This window comes from Dermacentor silvarum, chromosome 9 (assembly GCF_013339745.2).
Source record: "Dermacentor silvarum isolate Dsil-2018 chromosome 9, BIME_Dsil_1.4, whole genome shotgun sequence".
In the NCBI taxonomy this organism is placed as follows: domain Eukaryota; kingdom Metazoa; phylum Arthropoda; class Arachnida; order Ixodida; family Ixodidae; genus Dermacentor; species Dermacentor silvarum.
The window spans coordinates 152616305-152633696 of record NC_051162.1 but is presented as its reverse complement, the minus strand read 5'-3'; the positions used below and the strand labels follow the sequence as shown (position 1 = coordinate 152633696).

At 50.3% G+C, this 17392-nt stretch overlaps 1 long non-coding RNA gene across 2 annotated transcripts in view; it reads right to left on the bottom strand.

The window, feature by feature from the left end:
* The window catches only part of LOC125939947 (uncharacterized), a 70139-nt gene that overhangs the window by 41223 nt on the left and 11524 nt on the right, over positions 1-17392 (bottom strand). The window contains exon 1 of one of the 2 annotated variants that reach the window (XR_007463185.1): positions 7311-7500. The exons of the other annotated variant lie outside the window; for it this stretch is intronic. This is a non-coding gene — a long non-coding RNA (uncharacterized LOC125939947). Of the gene's footprint in view, positions 1-7310; positions 7501-17392 lie in introns of those variants that run through there. 2 annotated transcript variants of the gene reach the window in all.

Sequence of the window (17392 nt, the reverse complement as noted above, 5' to 3'; positions counted from 1 at the left end):
AGATCAAGCAGTTGGTGCGTGAGGAGGTTTCCCGAACACTCTCCATTTTATAGATCGTGCCCGAGCCAGAACAGGCACAAGATATGGCCCCAGTCATACAGGTTATCCAGGAAGAGGTCACTGACGCTTTGCCTTTCGCTCGTCCGCCACCTCAGGAGTCTGCGATCTTGTCGTATGCGCAGGTCGTCGCAGGCGGGTCGCCTCGTCAGCCAACTTATTCTTCCGCGCCGGCACCCGTTCGACCACCACCTGTTCCGTTCGGCCGACCAGACCCCACGTTTTCAATTCCAATGCGCACTGCGGACAATCGCCCTATATCATATTCTTGTGGTTATGCAGTACATGTAGGACGCTTCTGTCGCCATCGCCATCCTGTTGAAATAGACGCCGTGCGACCGTCGGCGTGCGATCCTAGACGCTTTGATGGCACAGCGCGGCTACAACAATCATCATTCGAGCGCCTGCCCGAGTGCCTGCCATCTTCTACGCACCAATCTCCATCCCCTCGACGTCGCTCTCTGTCACCTATGCGCCGTCGGCCCTGCCCTTCTGACGCGGAAAACTAGGTGCCGCAGTTCCCGAGGCACGAACTGCGTCGTCGTCCATCAATTCATGTCCTCGCATTTCTCCAACCCACCGAAGTTTTTGTGGATAGCTTTCGTACCCTTGTGCTTGTGGACACCGGTGCTGCCGTTTCACTGATAGATATGAAACATTGCAGTTTGCTTAGGAAGGTTACCATGGAGTCAAAGGTATTGTTCCTCCGTACCGCCAGCGCACACCATATTAAGCCGTCAGCCGCCTGCACAGCCCACGTCGTCATTCAACATGTTCTGTATCCCATTGAGTTTCTTGTGCTACCGGCCTGTTCGCATGATGTCATCCTCGGTTGGGATTTTCTCTCTAGCCATCATGCTGTTATTCACTGTGCTCGTGCCGAGGTGGCGTTCTCTGTGTTGTGTTCCGCGTCGTCCGTGCCTACGTTGGAGAAGTTGTTTGTCGCCGACGATATGGACATCCCAACCAGTAGTGCAGCCTAGAGCACTGCACGGGCCGATTTTTTCAGCACGGGCCCGGCCCGGGCCCGTTTTTACGTTGGGCTGCCCGCCCGAGCCCGACCAAAATTTATATCGCGCTACCCGGGCCCGGCCAGGGCCCGGAAGTAATCTACGTTAACCGCCCGGCCCGCCACCCCATTACCTTAGGCCCGAGCCCGGCTCGGCCCGGATCGAAACTTGCCCGAGACCGAAAAAGACCACCGAGCGGAATTAAAAAAACTAACATAACGAAGAGAATGACAGGAATTTATTCTTAAGGCATATACATGTCATATGCAATTACTAACCCCATTTGAGCGGTCTGAACGCAAATACCAGCGCGCAAAGTAGTACGAATTACCCTGGCGAGCAGTATCGCCAGCAGTTTCCAACGGCGCGACCTTGATGCGGCCCAATACACTTCTATCCCAGCGCCGCCACAGTATTTTCCACGTCGGGCGCGTCACTGCATAGCATGCGCCGCTCCAGCCGCTCGACCGTATTCTAGTACACTCTAGCCAAAGCGCAGCCACGGCCGGTCGTGAGCGCAGCGCATGGATGGAGTCAATGGAGAAAAGAAAGCTTGTGGTTCCACCATGGTGCAGCGTAATGCGCTGCTGCTAGGCGCCCGGTTGAGAACATGCGTGCAATCATGAATGGACGCAGTGCCAGACTTCCGCCGCGTGACGAATTATCTTATCTAACCAGTGATAGTTTTACTAATTCGCTTTTGAAGAATCAGCAAGTCGCGAACGCGCTTACACCGCGCTGAAAGCATTAATTACATTGATTTAGGTAAAGAATACAATAGCATCCTTTGGGTTGAGGTGACTTCGGTCTTTCTGGACTTTTACATTCTCTTCAAACAGCGCAAAATACGACGTAAGAAGAAAAGGGAAGTACACAGGAGTAGCACTGCTAGCTTACAGCTGCGCCGGGGCAACAGGTTTTTCGAGTCGAGACGGGCGAGGATAACACGCTGCACGTTACATGCACACCACCAGCAAGTCCGAGCCCGGCCCGGGCCCGCGTCAAAGTACCCGAGCCCGTCTCGGGCCCGGGTCAATAAGCACATGCCGTGCCCGAGCCCGGCCCGAGCCGGTGAAAAATCTGCCCTACCCGGGCCGACCCAGCCCACGGGCAGGGCCGGGCCCATGCTTTCGGGTAAGCCCGAGCCCATGCAGTGCTCTAGTGCAGCCCTTGTCCCTGTGTCCTGTGCCGGCATTGGTGAGTCCACAGTTCTATTTATACCGTCCGAGACCGTTCAACGCCACAGTAATCTCATTGTCATTTGCCGTTCTCGACATGCCCAACGGCGCTAGATCCTCGTTTGTTGTGAACCCGTTGCCAGTTCCCTCAACCATACTCCGTGGAAAGTGTATAGGCACAATTCACGCATAACGACGTATCCTACATATTCTGCCTTGACGACGTGGACAGCTTGCAACTTAGTGCCCTGACACCTTCTCCTGGTACGCCTTATCGCCCACCTTTAAGTATGTTTGGCTCCGCAATCGATGACGAACTTGCATAGGCGTACCGCGAGAAAATTACTGCACTTCTCCACGAGTTCCGTGGCTCGTTTGATTGCCAGATTGCACGCACACTGTTCTCCATCCGATTGACACCGGCTTACAAGCGCCTCTGCGGCAGCGCCATTACCACGCATCCCCTGCAGAGCGTCGTGTGATCTCCGAACAAGTCGACGACATGCTTCAGCGCGGCATCATTCAGCCGTCCTGCAGTCCCTGGTCGTCGCCTGCTGTTATCGTCAAGAAAAAGGACGAGTCGATGCGCTTCTGCGTCGATTACCACCATTTAAACAAAGTTACGCGCAAAGATGTGTATCCTCTGCCAGGAATCCATGATGCCCTGGACTGCTTGCAAGGAGCCGAATTTTTTTCATCACTAGACTTAAGGTCCGGCTATTGGCTGGTCCCTATGGCCCCATCCGATCGCCCGAAAGCTGCCTTCGTAGCTCCCTATGGGCTGTACCAATTCAATGTTTTTCCCTTCGGCCTTTGTACGGCCCCCTTCCTGTACTGGTCCCTTCCTTCCACCCCTGCGGGTATTCGGTGGATTACTGTGGCCGTCGACCATCTCGCTCGTTATGCCGAAACCGCTGCTCTTCCAACAGCTTCAGCTCGTGATGTTGCCTTGTTCATCTTGCGCAGCTTCTTTCTTCGCCACGGCGTGCCACGCGAGCTGCTTAGCGACCGAGGGCGCGTGTTTCTTTCGCAAGTAGTCCAAGAGCTTCTGAGTGCGTGCAATATAGTATTCATCGCACCACTAAAAGCTATCATCCGCTGACTAATTAGCTTCTCGGAGCACTTTACCCGAACACTTGGTGATATGCTCTCCATGTAAATAGCCTACGACCATTCTAATTGGTACTTGGTACTTACTTTTGTGACATATATACACAACACAACCACAAAAGCCACCACAGGATTTCCCCCTTTCTTTCGCCTATACGGACGTGAACCTTGTTCCACACTGGATACTATACTTCCGTACCGCCGGGATGCGTCCGAATACCATCCAGCCTCAGAACTCGTTCAATGTGCCGAAGAGTGCCGCCAACTAGCACGCTCATTTACATCCGTGACACAAGGTCTTCATAAATAACGCCTTGACCCGGCTAAACCTGCACCTACCTTCCCTGTTGGCTCGTTCGTGTGGCTTTCAATTCCATGCCAGACTCCCGGTCGCTCCCGCAATTTGTAGCGAAATATCACGGTCTCTACCGGATCATTCAGTGTGGAAGGGGGTTTATTAACGTTGGACGTCAGGCAAAAGGATTGCACGACGGGCACAAAGACAGTCTCAGCCGGCGTCAACAGCTCGCGATCTGCGCTCACACCTCCAGCCAAGACAGTGTCCCACTGCCGCGTGCGTTCCTTCATCCCCACTACAGTACCCCGGCGGCGAAGGGACGCCATCGTGGCGACTCAAGGTGACATGAGAATAAGGGGGTCATGATATGGCTTGAGGCGGCTCTCGTGGACCACCTGGCGGCCAAGATGACGCTTGTCTGAGGTTGGGTTGACCGGCTCAATTACATAGGTGACGGAAGATAGGCACTCGATGACGCGATAAGGGCCTTAGTACTTGGGGGCAAACTTGGGAGTCAGGCCAGGGGAATGAAACGGTATGCGGAGCCATACAAGGGAGCCGACGGCGAAAGCTTTGTCAGTCAGATTGCGGTCATGGCGATCTTTCTGGTGGGCTTGGTTGTCCGAAGTAAATGAGCGGGCCAGCTGACGACACTCTGAAGCATATTGAGCCATTTCAGAAACTGGGCTGAATTCGGAGACGTCCGGACGATGCGGCAAAATTTTATCGAGTGTGGTGCATGGTTCGCGGCCATATAAAAGAAAGAATGGGGAAAAGCCGGAGGTCGACTGTGTCGCGGTATTATACTCGTAAGTGACGAACGGAAGAACTACATCCCAGTTAGAGTGGTCAGAATCAATGTACACGGACACCATGTCTACCAGCGTGCGGTTGAAGCGCTCTGTTAGTCAGTTGGTTTGTGGGTGGTAGGCTGTAGATGTGCGGTGAACTGTACGGCATGAACGAAGGAGCTCCTGAAGGACATCGGATAAAAACACACGCCCCCTGTCACTCAGTAGCTCACGTGGTGCGCCATGGTGGAGGACGAAATTACGTAAGATGAAGTTCGCTACGTCAAGAGCACCAGCCGAAGGAAGCACGGCTGTTTCCGCATACCTCGTTAGGTGGTCCACTGCGACAATGACGCATCTGTTACCAGCGACAGACAACGGAAGTGGACCATAAAGATCGATTCCGACACGGTCGAAGGGGCGTGTAGGACACGGTAAAGGTTGCAGGACACCAGGCGAATGGAGAAATGGTTTCCGTCGTTGACACGATTTGCAAGACCGAATGTATTTGCGGACATATGCGTATAGTCCACGCCAGTAATGACGTTCGCGGAGCCGCTCTTACGTTTTCAGCGCACCAGCGTGAGCAGGTTGGCAGTCAGCATGAAAGTATGCGCAGACATCGGACCGCATGTGGCTAGGGATGACGAGCTGCCACTTACGGCCATCCGGTCGATAGTTGCGACGATATAATAGTTCGTCCCGTATTGCGAAATGCGTGGCTTGGCGGCGAAATGCACGTGGGTGTGCATAAGTTGGCGGAGCGGAAAGAACATTCAGGAGAGAGGCGATCCAGGGGTCTTTTCGCTGTTCAGATGGCATGTCGGTGGCGGTAAGAGCAGCCAAGGGAAAGGCACCAGTTGAATGCGGCTCTTCAGCGGATTTCACGGGAGATCGGGAGCGCGCATCCACGTCAGAGTGATTTCGCCCCGATCGGTACACCACGCGAATGTCAAATTCTTGCAGGCGAAGAACCCAACGTCCAAGGCGGCCAGAAGGATCCTTCAGGGAAGCCAACCAACACAGAGCGTGATGGTCAGTCACCACGTCGAAAGTGTGGCCGTATAAGTATGGACGAAACTTGCTTATTGCCCACACAATCGCGCGACACTCTTTTTCAGTGACCGAGTAGTTGGATTCCGCCTTGGTGAGGGCACGGCTAGCATAAGCTACAGCATACTAGGAAAAGCCTGGTTTGTGTTGCGCGAGTACTGCACCAAGACCGACGCCGCTGGCATCCATGTGTACTTCGGTTGGTGCAGTCGGGTCGTAATGTCGCAGAATGGGTGGTGAGGTAAGGAGATACCGTAATGTAGTGAGGGCATCGTAGCAGGCTTGAGTCCAATTTGAAAGGTCACCAGGGCCTGCAGGTATAGCTTCGTAAGCGGCGCCATGATGGAGGCAAAGTGCCGGACAAAGCGACAAAAATACGAGCATAAGCCCACAAAGCTGCGCAGTTCTCTTACGGTAGTTGGCTTAGGAAACTCCGTAACGGCGCGAAGTTTCTCAGAATCAGGAAGAATGCCGTGTTTTGAGACAACATGACCCAGTATGGTGAGCTGGCGAACCCCGAAGTGAGACTTCTTCAGGTTGGTAAGGCATTGAAGAATCATGCGCAGGCGGGCGAGATGTGTAGCGAAATTGGGGGCGAACACGACGACGTCATCTAGGTAGCACAGACAGATCTGCCATGTTAGACCGCGTAAACCGGCGCGCGCTGGCGCAGCGCGCCGGTTACGAAGACCTGCGGAGATTGGGCGGCGGCATCTTGGGTGGTTTCTTCAGGCATTGTCGGGGCAGGTGGTAGTGTCCGACTTCGGAGTTCCAGGGTTGCAGACCCTGCACCTCCACCACTTTAGAAGGGAGTTTATTAACGTTGGACGTCAGGCGGAAGGGTTGCACGACGGGCACAAAGACATTCTCAGCCGGCGTCAACAACTCGAGATTTGCGCTAGCACCTCTAGCCAAGACAGTGTCCCACTGCCTCGTGCGTTGATTCATCCTCGCTACAAGTGCATGCCGCCGGGGAATTACGTCGTCGATCCTATGACGCCTCCCCCCGACAGACGCTGCTGTGGTCGTGAAACAGTCCACGTGAACCACTTAAAGCCCTACTACGACCCTCTTGTGCTTGCAGGGCTTTGAGTCGCCATGATGGCTCCTCTTTGCCGTCGTGGCCAATGTAGTGGGGAAGAGAGTCACGAACTATTGAGAGAGAACGACGACGTCCGGCATCCCAGAGAGCGCGAGACAGTGACCGACGCCCTTGGGCCAAGGCTGTTACGTAGCCCTGCTTGTGAATGAACCCCCTTACAAAATGTTTGTGACGCCAGTTTACAGGCTTGAGCCTTGGAAACGATTTCTTCTAAAGATTGCTTTTTAACAGCGGAGCTCTTTCAGAGGCGCGTAATAGGTCAACCGCGAACAGAAAATGTAGGCCGATCCTGCTGGTAGTGCAACTAGCGAAGCTGAGCCTGGGTAAGTCTAGACAAGCATGGTGGGGACTATATATATATATATATATATATATATATATATATATATATATACTGAAACTTATTTAGTCATCCATAGCCAATCGATAGTCATTCAATAGCTAATCGATCATTGATCAATAATCAATATCTTCCGTAAAATGTTGGGGATGACTTGGTAGTGCCCACCAAAAGTTGGGGATGACTTTGGCCTAGCCCAAAAGCCAGGACTAGCTAGGTGCCCATCAGCTCCGCTATCTCTCTAGCAATGTGCCTCCAGTGAACGCTAGGCTAATTTTTTAAGTTCTATATTTAGGCCATGCATTTATGCGCAAAACAAGTGTCTGATAGATAATAAATTAGTACGTTGCTAGCCCGGGCACATTACTTACCTGCCAGAAGGGCAAAGAGTGTGACGGAGAACAAACTCATTCTTGCACACAGACTGGTCTATTTATCAGTCAAGGCGAGAGATACTCCAATATATAGAAGAACCTTAGGTGGCCCAAATGCGGCTCTTACCCGCAGTTGGAAATAGCTAATGAATGGAGGCTGCTTTGTAACGCCGATCCGTGTCGTGGCCGCGGCGGTACGACTTCTCCTGCGCAAGCGCAGGAGAAGCGCTTCTCTGCAGAGACTAAAAATAGGGGCGGCAAGCCGACAACCAAGGTTAGCCAAGCGTGCAATACAAATTCTTTTGTAACGATAAAGGCCATTGCTAGCTCTTGTGTCCAGCATGATGAGGTCGCACTCTGTCATTTTGGTCAACTAAATACATACCATGTAAAACTAAACTAGACGTGGGTAAATGGACCTGACAAGGGGACGTAACGAACAATGCGTGTTTATGAAAAGAACGAACGTATTATTTAGAGCTTAAAGGTTGAAATATCCGCAGAAAAGTGATGTATTATCTCCAACTGCGGAGCCAGCTAGATTGACAGGTACTATCAGCGTCAAATGAAAGCCGAACAGCGGAGCGCGTGCCACAAGCATTAGAAACAGCATAGTGCGCGCCGTCCAGTCATCAGCGCAGACAGGCCCACACATCCGGTTTGGTAGTACAGCGCCACCCCACTGAAGTGCGATTTTTTTTGCCTGTGTTTCCACTAGTGATTTTGAAAGGAAGAAAAAAAAGAAAACAGAAGCGAAAATTCTGCAACATTCATGCATTCGATCGGCAAACCTGCGCATCGCGGCATAGCGCTCGCAGCTGCTACGGTATCCGGCATGGGTGTGCCGATCGCTTGTGGTTGAACAAGGTTGTGCTGAACAAGGAAAAACGATAGCTTGAAATCAACCACAAAGCGATTAGATGTATCTTTTCTTTTCATCGTGCCCCGACGCTGACTGCAATGCAGCGCTAGAGTAAAAGCGAGCGATACGACGAAAAGCGCTTGGCACGCTCACGCCGGCCACCGCTATCCCAATACGAAAACTGGAACAGAAGTGAAGATAACGCACTATAGGGGGATCGCGCAGTGCTGCCACACCGGATGTGCTCGCCTGTAAGTGGTGATGACAGGACGGCGCGCACTATAATGTTAACAGTGCTTGTGGCACGCGCTCCGCTGTTCGGCTTTCATTTGACGCTGATAGTACATTATTCCATCCTTCATACTGCAGTCCTTCTTTACAAGGATATATTAGCTGTCTAGAAGAATGTGACAGAAACACAGCGCTCTCATAAATATCGCTGATGTACGCGTTTAACTGCGCTAGAAAAAAAAAGAATGTGCGGCTCGTTTTATTGGAACGCGTATACATTCGCCACTTCCTCAAACGCCGTCTTTTATCTCCAGGTGGAAAAGCAGAAAACATTGATTACGTCACTCAGCGGAAACATGCAGGCCGAGTTTTTTAAACATCCCATCCATCTATTTCTCGCAAAGGGTAACTTATTTTGCAAGAGCAAATGTTTGTCATCAATTTCGTTAATTTTGTTGGGCGAACAGAAACCATCCGTTCAATACGTAGTATACGGTGCCTATGTCATGGTTCAATGTTCCTGTTTGTTCTGAGTGTATATCTTGGTTTCCAGAGAAGTATTGAATGTGCAGTCAGAAGCAAAAGTCCCAATACCATGGCACCAAGATGTTTTTCATCTTTTTTGAGCAGTACCCATACAGCGGGGAGCCGTCTTAGTGCAATAGATTGGTCGAAGAGCCACACGCCATCTGTACCACTGCATGCCTAGGCTTGAAGAAAAATGTATGGCGGCCTTCAGACACCTGCTTGCCACTGAATACGTTTTGCAGGCTTCTTTCATTAGTTGGTGACCTCATAGACATCGAAACCCCCAGCCTACGAGAGACATGGAGATAGGTATGCGATGTAATACACCAATGGCGCAAAAAGAAACACCCACAACCCCCCCCCCCCCCCCAGAAAAAAAAAAACATATTGGGCGTGGTTCTTACTCCAACCCCATTTCCTTTCCCATTTCCAACATGCACGAGGGCACAGGTGGGTAAGTTTGTCTGGCGGTGAAAACACAAGAGGAACAGATGTGCTTTCAGCAACGTCTTCAGTTTATGTGAAACCCTGTGCATGTCGAATTCTCGTTTACCACCCCTCAGCCTCTTTACTTCGTGCGCCTTTCACCTTCTTTAATAAGGCCTCGACCACTGCAGCTATCAAAGAGGAAGGAATGCCGTGAAAACAGAGTTTTAGCTGCCTTTGAAAACATTCCTGCATGGTACCAGAGAAAGACTTGTTCTGCGCTGATTCTAGCCACAGGTTGGTGATAGCACAGTTTACGCGTTTCTATTAAGCCGAGCAGTGCGGCAACAAAGCTTTCTGTGCCCAGAGGCGGTATGCCTTACAAACATGGTTGCTGTGAAATCAAATATTTATATCCAAATTTGTACAAAGCTTTTCAAAGGTAGTTTATGAAAACCCTATCGGCGAACAACTTGAAATTGTGCAAAACTCCTGCATGTATACTTCTTTAAAATATCACAAAGTCATCTACAAGTCACATGAACTATCACATGAAGACTCTCGACGTTAAGCCGATTAGTATTTAAAGAATGTAGCGACACATCGCATTGTTACAACTGAAACGAGTCGTGTATGTTGCATGTGCTGCAGCCGGGGATACCCTGTTGCGTTTCCCTCAGGAAACGCTGCGCCATGTAGAGCGTGTCTGAATATAAATATCGTGGGTTCGATTTCACGCAGCTGCAGATAAATCTGGAAGACTATTTTTGTCTATAAAGGAAGGCAACAAAAAACCGCAAGGTTTGACGCTTGTGTGCTCACATAGCATGTATGCGAAGAATTCGAGGGTATCCACTTCTTCCTCTTCATGTGCACCACCCACAACAGTCTCCTTTGTGGCTCTTTCTGAAATAGAAACGTTCTCCAACCATTCTTAGACGGGTTCGTCTGCGCGGGCACGCAACAGTCTGCCATGTTTCTCAAAGAGCGGGGACCGATAGGACGACGCGCTATCAATGAGCAGTGTTGCCAGGTTTGGCTATATATAGCCAAATTGGGCTACGGGAAAAATTTTTTGGCGTCGACCAGTGTTGCCAGGTCGGACGAGGCGGCGTAGCCCAATGTTAAAGAAATTGTAGCCCAAATGTAGCCAAACACAAAAATAGAGCAAAATATTTCGTAGCCAAACATAGCCATTTTTTGCAGTTTTATTTCTATATAAATTTTCACATTCAACAACGCGATCCTTTTTTGCACAACCCGTTGTAACCAAATGTGATTTCCGCCGTGACGGTCTACATCACGCTTGCAGCGAATCGCTGCAGAAGGCGAAATCATAGTGATTTTATTATATGACAGATAGTAGTAAGTTATTATTTTTAGTTATATACAGTAATACTAACTACGAACTCTGCTTTTTAGCTCACGTGGACGCAAAATAATGTCAGCATCATTGAGCTCTCACGTGCACGATGCGCCTACGGTGTAGAAAAACTTCAGATGTCCAGCGGTCTGCGACGGTGACGTGCCCACGGCTTCTTTTTATGAGCCCAAACCAGTGTATCGCGCCATATATCACGCGTTATTTGTCTTATCGTCCTATCTTGTTTTCTCGTTAATTAGATTGACCCGGGTTACTTGAGACACACTCTATATAGTTTCCACTTACAACAACCTGATCACCGTCTTAGGTCTCCAGCATGCCAAGAACATGCGTTAAAAAGAACTGAGAGACAACAGATGCCACTCGCTGTCTCAATCGGCGTAAGCGCAACTTTAAACCGTTGCTGCGAAAAGCGGCACACAAGTGTAAGAAGCGCGCCATCGTTTGCGGCGACGAGCACGTCCCGAACATAACTCGCTCGAAATGGCAAAATCTGCGACAACTCATAAAGAGCAAAGGTAAACGACAAATTGATGACGGTGGTAATCCTGTGAAAACTGGTTACTGCCAAAAAGCAAACCATGTTGATATACTATTAATAATAATTACTGGGGTTTTACGTGCCAAAACCACGATATGATTGGGAGGCATGAAGCAGTGGGCGACTCCGGATTAATTTTGACCACCTGGGGTCCTTTAGCGTGCACATAAATCTAAGTACACGGGTGTTTCAACATTTAACCTCGACCGAAATGCGGCCGCCGTGGCCGAGGATCCAACCCCCTTCCTCGAGCCAGCAGCGCGACACATCACCGGCTAAGGTGATGTGTCGGGCGACGTTCATGTGACGTGGCGCACTAATGGCATCGCCGCAAACTTGTTTCGATATTAGCACAATAAGTACCTGCATCTGTCACGTTACGGGCAAGTCATATATAAGTAAACGCACCAGGACCCACTTTGGGCTCGGGGTCTTGCTCCCATGCCTTTTTATACTTTCTCGCTTACTTGGCACATTTCCCCATGGTTCGATTCTTCTCTCCGAGGACAATTAGGTCTTATGTCTAACCTACGGAAATGAACCTCTAATGTAAGCACAAACAAAAACTCATCTCGCAGCAAAATGAAAACGACAGTAAAGCTTAGCGTGAGAAACGTGAAACAGGTCGAAAGCTGTGCTCGGCGCGATAGTTCACCAAGAAGCCATGGCCGTGAACACGCTGGAGCGGGTCATCTACCCGTGCTTCTTTCATGTCGGCACCACGATCACCCGACCCTATTTTTTTGGTCTGTGAGCATAGCAAAGTACATCAAAGATCAAAGCCACTGGTTCAGACAACGCCGCAGAGAATGGAGGGGGAGGGGGGGGGGGGGCGGATGGCATTTCGCGCACGCATACACGCACAGGCGCGCTGCCGGCTCAGTCAGCTAACACATGGCCTTCGAGATTTGTTTCTACTCGATCAGAGCCCCTCTGGAGCTTTGATTAGGCCGGCCCTTATAGCCCAAACAAAGCCAAGGCGCAGATTTTCAGTAGCCCAAATATAGCCACATAGCCAACTCGTCAAAGTCGACGCCAAAATTTTTTTTCGGTAGCCCAATTTGGCTATAAATAGCCAAACCTGGCAACACTGGCGTCGACTTGGACGAGTTGGCTATGTGGCTATATTTGGGCTACTGAAAATCTGCGACTTGGCTGTGTTTGAGCTATAAGTGGCGCCCTAATCCACGCTCCAGAAGTGGCTCTGATCGGGTAGAAGCAAATCTCGAAGGCTGTGTTATAGCTGGTTGAGCCGGCCGCGTGGCTGTGCATGTGTGCGTGCCCGAAATGACCCCCCTTCCCGCCTTTACTTCCCTCTCTGCGCCGCAATCTGAACCGGTGGCTTTGATCTTTCATGCACTTAAACTTACACTTATGCACCCGATCCCCGGGCATCGGGATGAACCTGGGAGTAGTGCGTTTTGCAGAGTACACTGTACTAACATGGCTATGATCAGGAAGGGAGAGCAGTAGCATAGGGTCGGGGCCATCGCGCGATCGTGGCGCCGACATGAAAGAAGGGAAGTATGGGTGGATGACACGCCCCAGTGTGTTCATGGCCATGTGTTAATTCTGGGTGAAGTATCTCACCGGGCACAGCTTTCGACCTATTCCACGTATCTTGCGCGAAGCTTTACTGCCATTTTCCTTTTTCTGCTACATGAATTTTTCTTCGTGCTTAGATTCGAGATTCATTTCGATAGGTTGGACGTAAGATCGGATCCTCCTCAGAGAAGAGAATCCAAACATGGGGAAGTGGGCCAAGTATGCTAGAACGTATAAAAAAAAATGGGAGCAAAGCCCCGAGCCAAAGGTGGGTTCTGGTGCTTTTACTTCTAGATGGTTTGCCCGTAACGTCACGGATGTAGATAATCATTCTATTGATATGGAAACATGTTTGCCACGATGACATCAGTGCACCACGTCACATGAACTTCATCCACCGTGTTAGCTTCACTTGTGAGGTGTCCTGCTGCTGGCTCGAGGACGTGGGTTTGATTCCCGGCCACGGCGGCCGCATTTCGACCAAGGCGAAATACAGGAACACCCGTGTACTTAGGTGCACGTTAAAGAACCTGAGGTGGCCAAAATTAATCCGGAGTCCCCCGCTGCGTCATGCCTCCCAATCATAGCGTGGTTTTGCCCGTAAAACCCCAGCAATTATTAGAGCTTTAGAATATTGGCCTCAAACGTATTGGGGCCCTAAAGAAATAGCGTCGAAGCCACTGCGCATGCGCAAGACGGAAACTGTGTTTGGGTTTTGCGTCGGGCACGCTATTTCATCGATTTAGCGGGAGCCCCAAAAGCTGCCCCAAAAGCTTTCGTCAACAAACATTGCGGCGCCCACCGAAGCGACGGCTGTAATTTAGCAGAAAACTGGGCTTGATTCGTGGTAATGCGTGAAGTTCGTAAGCTAGAAGAAGGGATTGCGGTTATCGATTTCTCTGAACTAACATGTGTAGTGCAGATTGATTCATTATTCGGCGCTGATTCCGAATTCAATTGTCGATTTCATGGCTTGTAGGCCTTTCATACACTGACTTGGCTGGGCTAAGGTGCGTTCAGTTGGTTACTCAAAACTAAGCGCAACAAGTTGCATGCTGCTAATAGAATAAGTTCCAAATTGTAAATAAAGGTGAAAACACGAAAGTCTAAATTACTTTTCTTATCATAAAATTATATATTTTATTTTAATATTTATAACAGCTTTTCTTTGACGCCGTAGTGACGCTGCAAACGCCACGCGCTATCCAAAAACGCAAAACGCCTATTCCAAAACTCTTCATTCCGGCATGCCTCAACGCTAACACCGGCAAAGCTCTTTGGGGCCCCAAACTTTAGGGGCCCCTATTCTAAAACTTTATAAGCCATCAACATGGTTTGCTTTTTGACAGTAACTGGTTTTCACAGCATTGCCACTGTTATCAATTTGTTGTTTACCATTGCTCTTTGTACGCCGTCGCGGCTTTTACTATTTCGAGCGAGTTAGTTCGGGACGTGCTCGTCGCCGAAAACGAATGCGCGCTTCTTACACTAGTGTGCCGGTTTGCGCAGTAATCTTTTAAAGCTCCGCTTACGCCGATTCAGACAGTGAGTGGCATCTGTTGCCTGTCTCTTTTCTTAACGCATGTTCTTGGCGTGCTAGAGACCTAAGATGGCGGCCATTTTGATGTAAATTGACACTATATAGGTAGTGTGTGTCCCAGCTAATCGGGACCAAGCTAATTGAAAAGCAAAACAAAACATGAGAATACAAGATAGGACGATGAGACAAATAACGCGAGATATCATAGCGCGAAACACTTCTTTTAGCTCATCAAAAAAGAAGCCGTGAGCACGTCGCCGTCGCCGATCGCTGGACAGCTGAACTTCTACGCCGCAGAGGTAACGTGAGAGATCGATGACGCTGAACATTGTTTTGTGTTCACGACAACTAAAAAAAGAGTTCGTAGTTAACATTAGTGTAAATAAATAAAAAAATGTCACAGTTTCGCCCTAAGGGCGAAGCAATGAATGCGATAGCAACACAGCAATGTCATACGAAGTAAGGTGAGCGGCTTTGGTAGCAATATGAATTGTAGCAAACATGAGCTGATTAAGTAAGCAGGTGTGCTGCGGCGTAAGTAGACCGACATGAAGAGAGACTCGATGACCACGAGAAGGCGCGTGTGAAACGGTGGTGTTGATGAGAAGCGCTTCCCGTGGGCAGCGCGTGCGAAGGGACACACCTGTAGCGCTTCACTGCCGATCCGGGCAGCATTGCATGTGTAGCGTGCGTTGGAAAATGTCGCCCGACTATTACTAACTGAATGAACAAGCGTAGTGTGAGCACGCACAAACAAACACGAATAGATCACACTGAATGACTGCAGACAACGACTGTCAAAACGATGGCAGCAAGCATACGCCGCAGCGGGAGAACGTACGTGCGGTCTATCGCTTCAACGGAAACGGAGCGGCGAATGCACGGCGCATAAAGGTCAGAGCCGTGTGGAGATAAGAGATGGTGCGGACGAGCGACGAGCGCGGTTGTTGGCAGAGTAGAAGTGCGACCCCCCCCCCCCCCCCCCCCCGCTCCCTCCAGCGCTGGCTTCCTGCTTCCTTGCTTGCGCGTGGGGCATGAGTAAGTTCGCTCTCCGTGACAGCGCGTGTCCCGGCACGCTTCCGCTCGGGCATACGGCGCGCGGCGAAGATTTTATCTATAGGGAACCTCATGGCGACGGCGACGCCGACGGCAGAAATCCGGTTGAAGTGTACATATATTTGCTATCGCAATAAAATAATAACTTAGTACTATCTGTCACAAAATAAAAGCATTTATTTAGCCCTCTGCAGCCATATTCCCTGGAACTTAAGAGCTACCGGGGCCAACCAAAAAGTGTTCTGTGCAAGCATGCGTGATGTCACTGTTGTTGATGTAAACAGCCGATCGTCACGGCGGCACGGACATTTTGATACGACGGGTTGTGCAAAAAAGGATTGCCGTTGTCGAATGTGAAAATGTATACACAAATAAAATTCCAAATAACAATGGCTATATTTGGCTACGAAATATTTTGCACTTTTTTTCTGTTTGGCTACATTGGGCTACAACTTCTCTAACTTTTGGCTACGCCACCTCGTCGGACCTGGCAACACTGTCAATGAGCGCTGAACGCGGAACCAACGCCTCTAGAAAAAAAATCTCATTGGCTGTATACTGTATGTGCGAGTGAAAGGGCAAGCGCGCGAGGGACGCGCGCTTTCACGGGGAGCCTCGCCCTCATGACGGGGGCAAGTGGCGTACGCCTGCCTGCATATATAAGATTCTGGAGAGAGCGTGTCAGACCGTACCGGCAGCTGGCGACCCAGGAAGACGCGGATGATGGTGACTTGGCAGGAGCAAGCTCCAAGTGGACCCCTCGTGCCGTGTTTTGGACCTCAGAACGGAACCGGTACCTAAGCCTGGACCGTGTGTGACGGTGTGTGTGCCGACCAGTGTTTTCTTTCTTTTTTTCCCTTTTTCTTTTTCCCCTATTTTTCGTTTTTAGGGACGAAGCTGCTAGGGTGTGGGTCTGTCCCTCCTCTGTAGTAGTAGTCGTCGTCGTCGTAGTAGGTAGCCAGGTCTAGTTTTCTGAAAAAAAAATTCCGAAAGTTGTGTCCGTAGCGCGCAATCGAACTAGGGACCCCTCGCTTCCGAACGCGCGGCGCTAGCCACTACGCCACGAAGCGCACATGGACACACGCACCACGTTGACAATAAATACCCAACATTAACGAAAGACTGCGCGTTTCTAACGCGTTTGTGCTAGCGCGTTACGGCCCGTGTAAGAAGCTGGTGTAAGCTGGCCTCTCCGCCTTACCCCTGTATTCATAAACGCTCCTCGACTTGAACTTGACTTCCCATCGCCTTGGGCAGCGCGTTCGAAACGCGTTGAAGGCGGTGGCAAGTCAAGTTCAAGTCGAGGAGCATTTATGAATACGGGGGTTATACTCTCTCAGCAGTCATGTGATGGCGTCGGCAAACGCGGTGCACGTTCCGGCATGTGTAAACGGCTGCGTAAGACGCTGTGGCCTCTCCCCCTTACTAGAGAGTATACTGCACGTTTCTAACGCGTTTGTGCTAGCGTCCCCTTAAGCGGGAGATGGTGCAATTATAATGAAAGGCGCTGTTATAAAATAGGAATGACGTCACATATGGCGCGTGTCATTGGTGGAAGTCAATCGTTCGATTTAGTGCGGCGAGACTGGGCGAATTACACGGAAGATTCACGGTTTACCGATGATTCCCTCCGGAGCTTCGCCCACTCATCATCATTCACCCCGTGGATATGCGGTGTTCTTGTTTTTTTTTTACTTTTAAAATGGGGGAAGTGTTCCGGACTGTGAACAGCATCGTTCTGGCGTTACCTTCCGGGTCTGACGCGGGCAATTGCGGCACCAGAACGTTGTAGATGCTGCTGAATCTACGGCATGTTGGTGGCAAATAATCGATGCCCACAAAGACCAAAGACACCCGAAGTTTGAACGCACGGCGGAGAGCAAACGCGATGAAGGAGAGTAGTGGGCGAGGAGGGCATCGAGGCACCCTAGACTGTGCGTGTGGGTGCCCGCTCTCCCACTGCGGC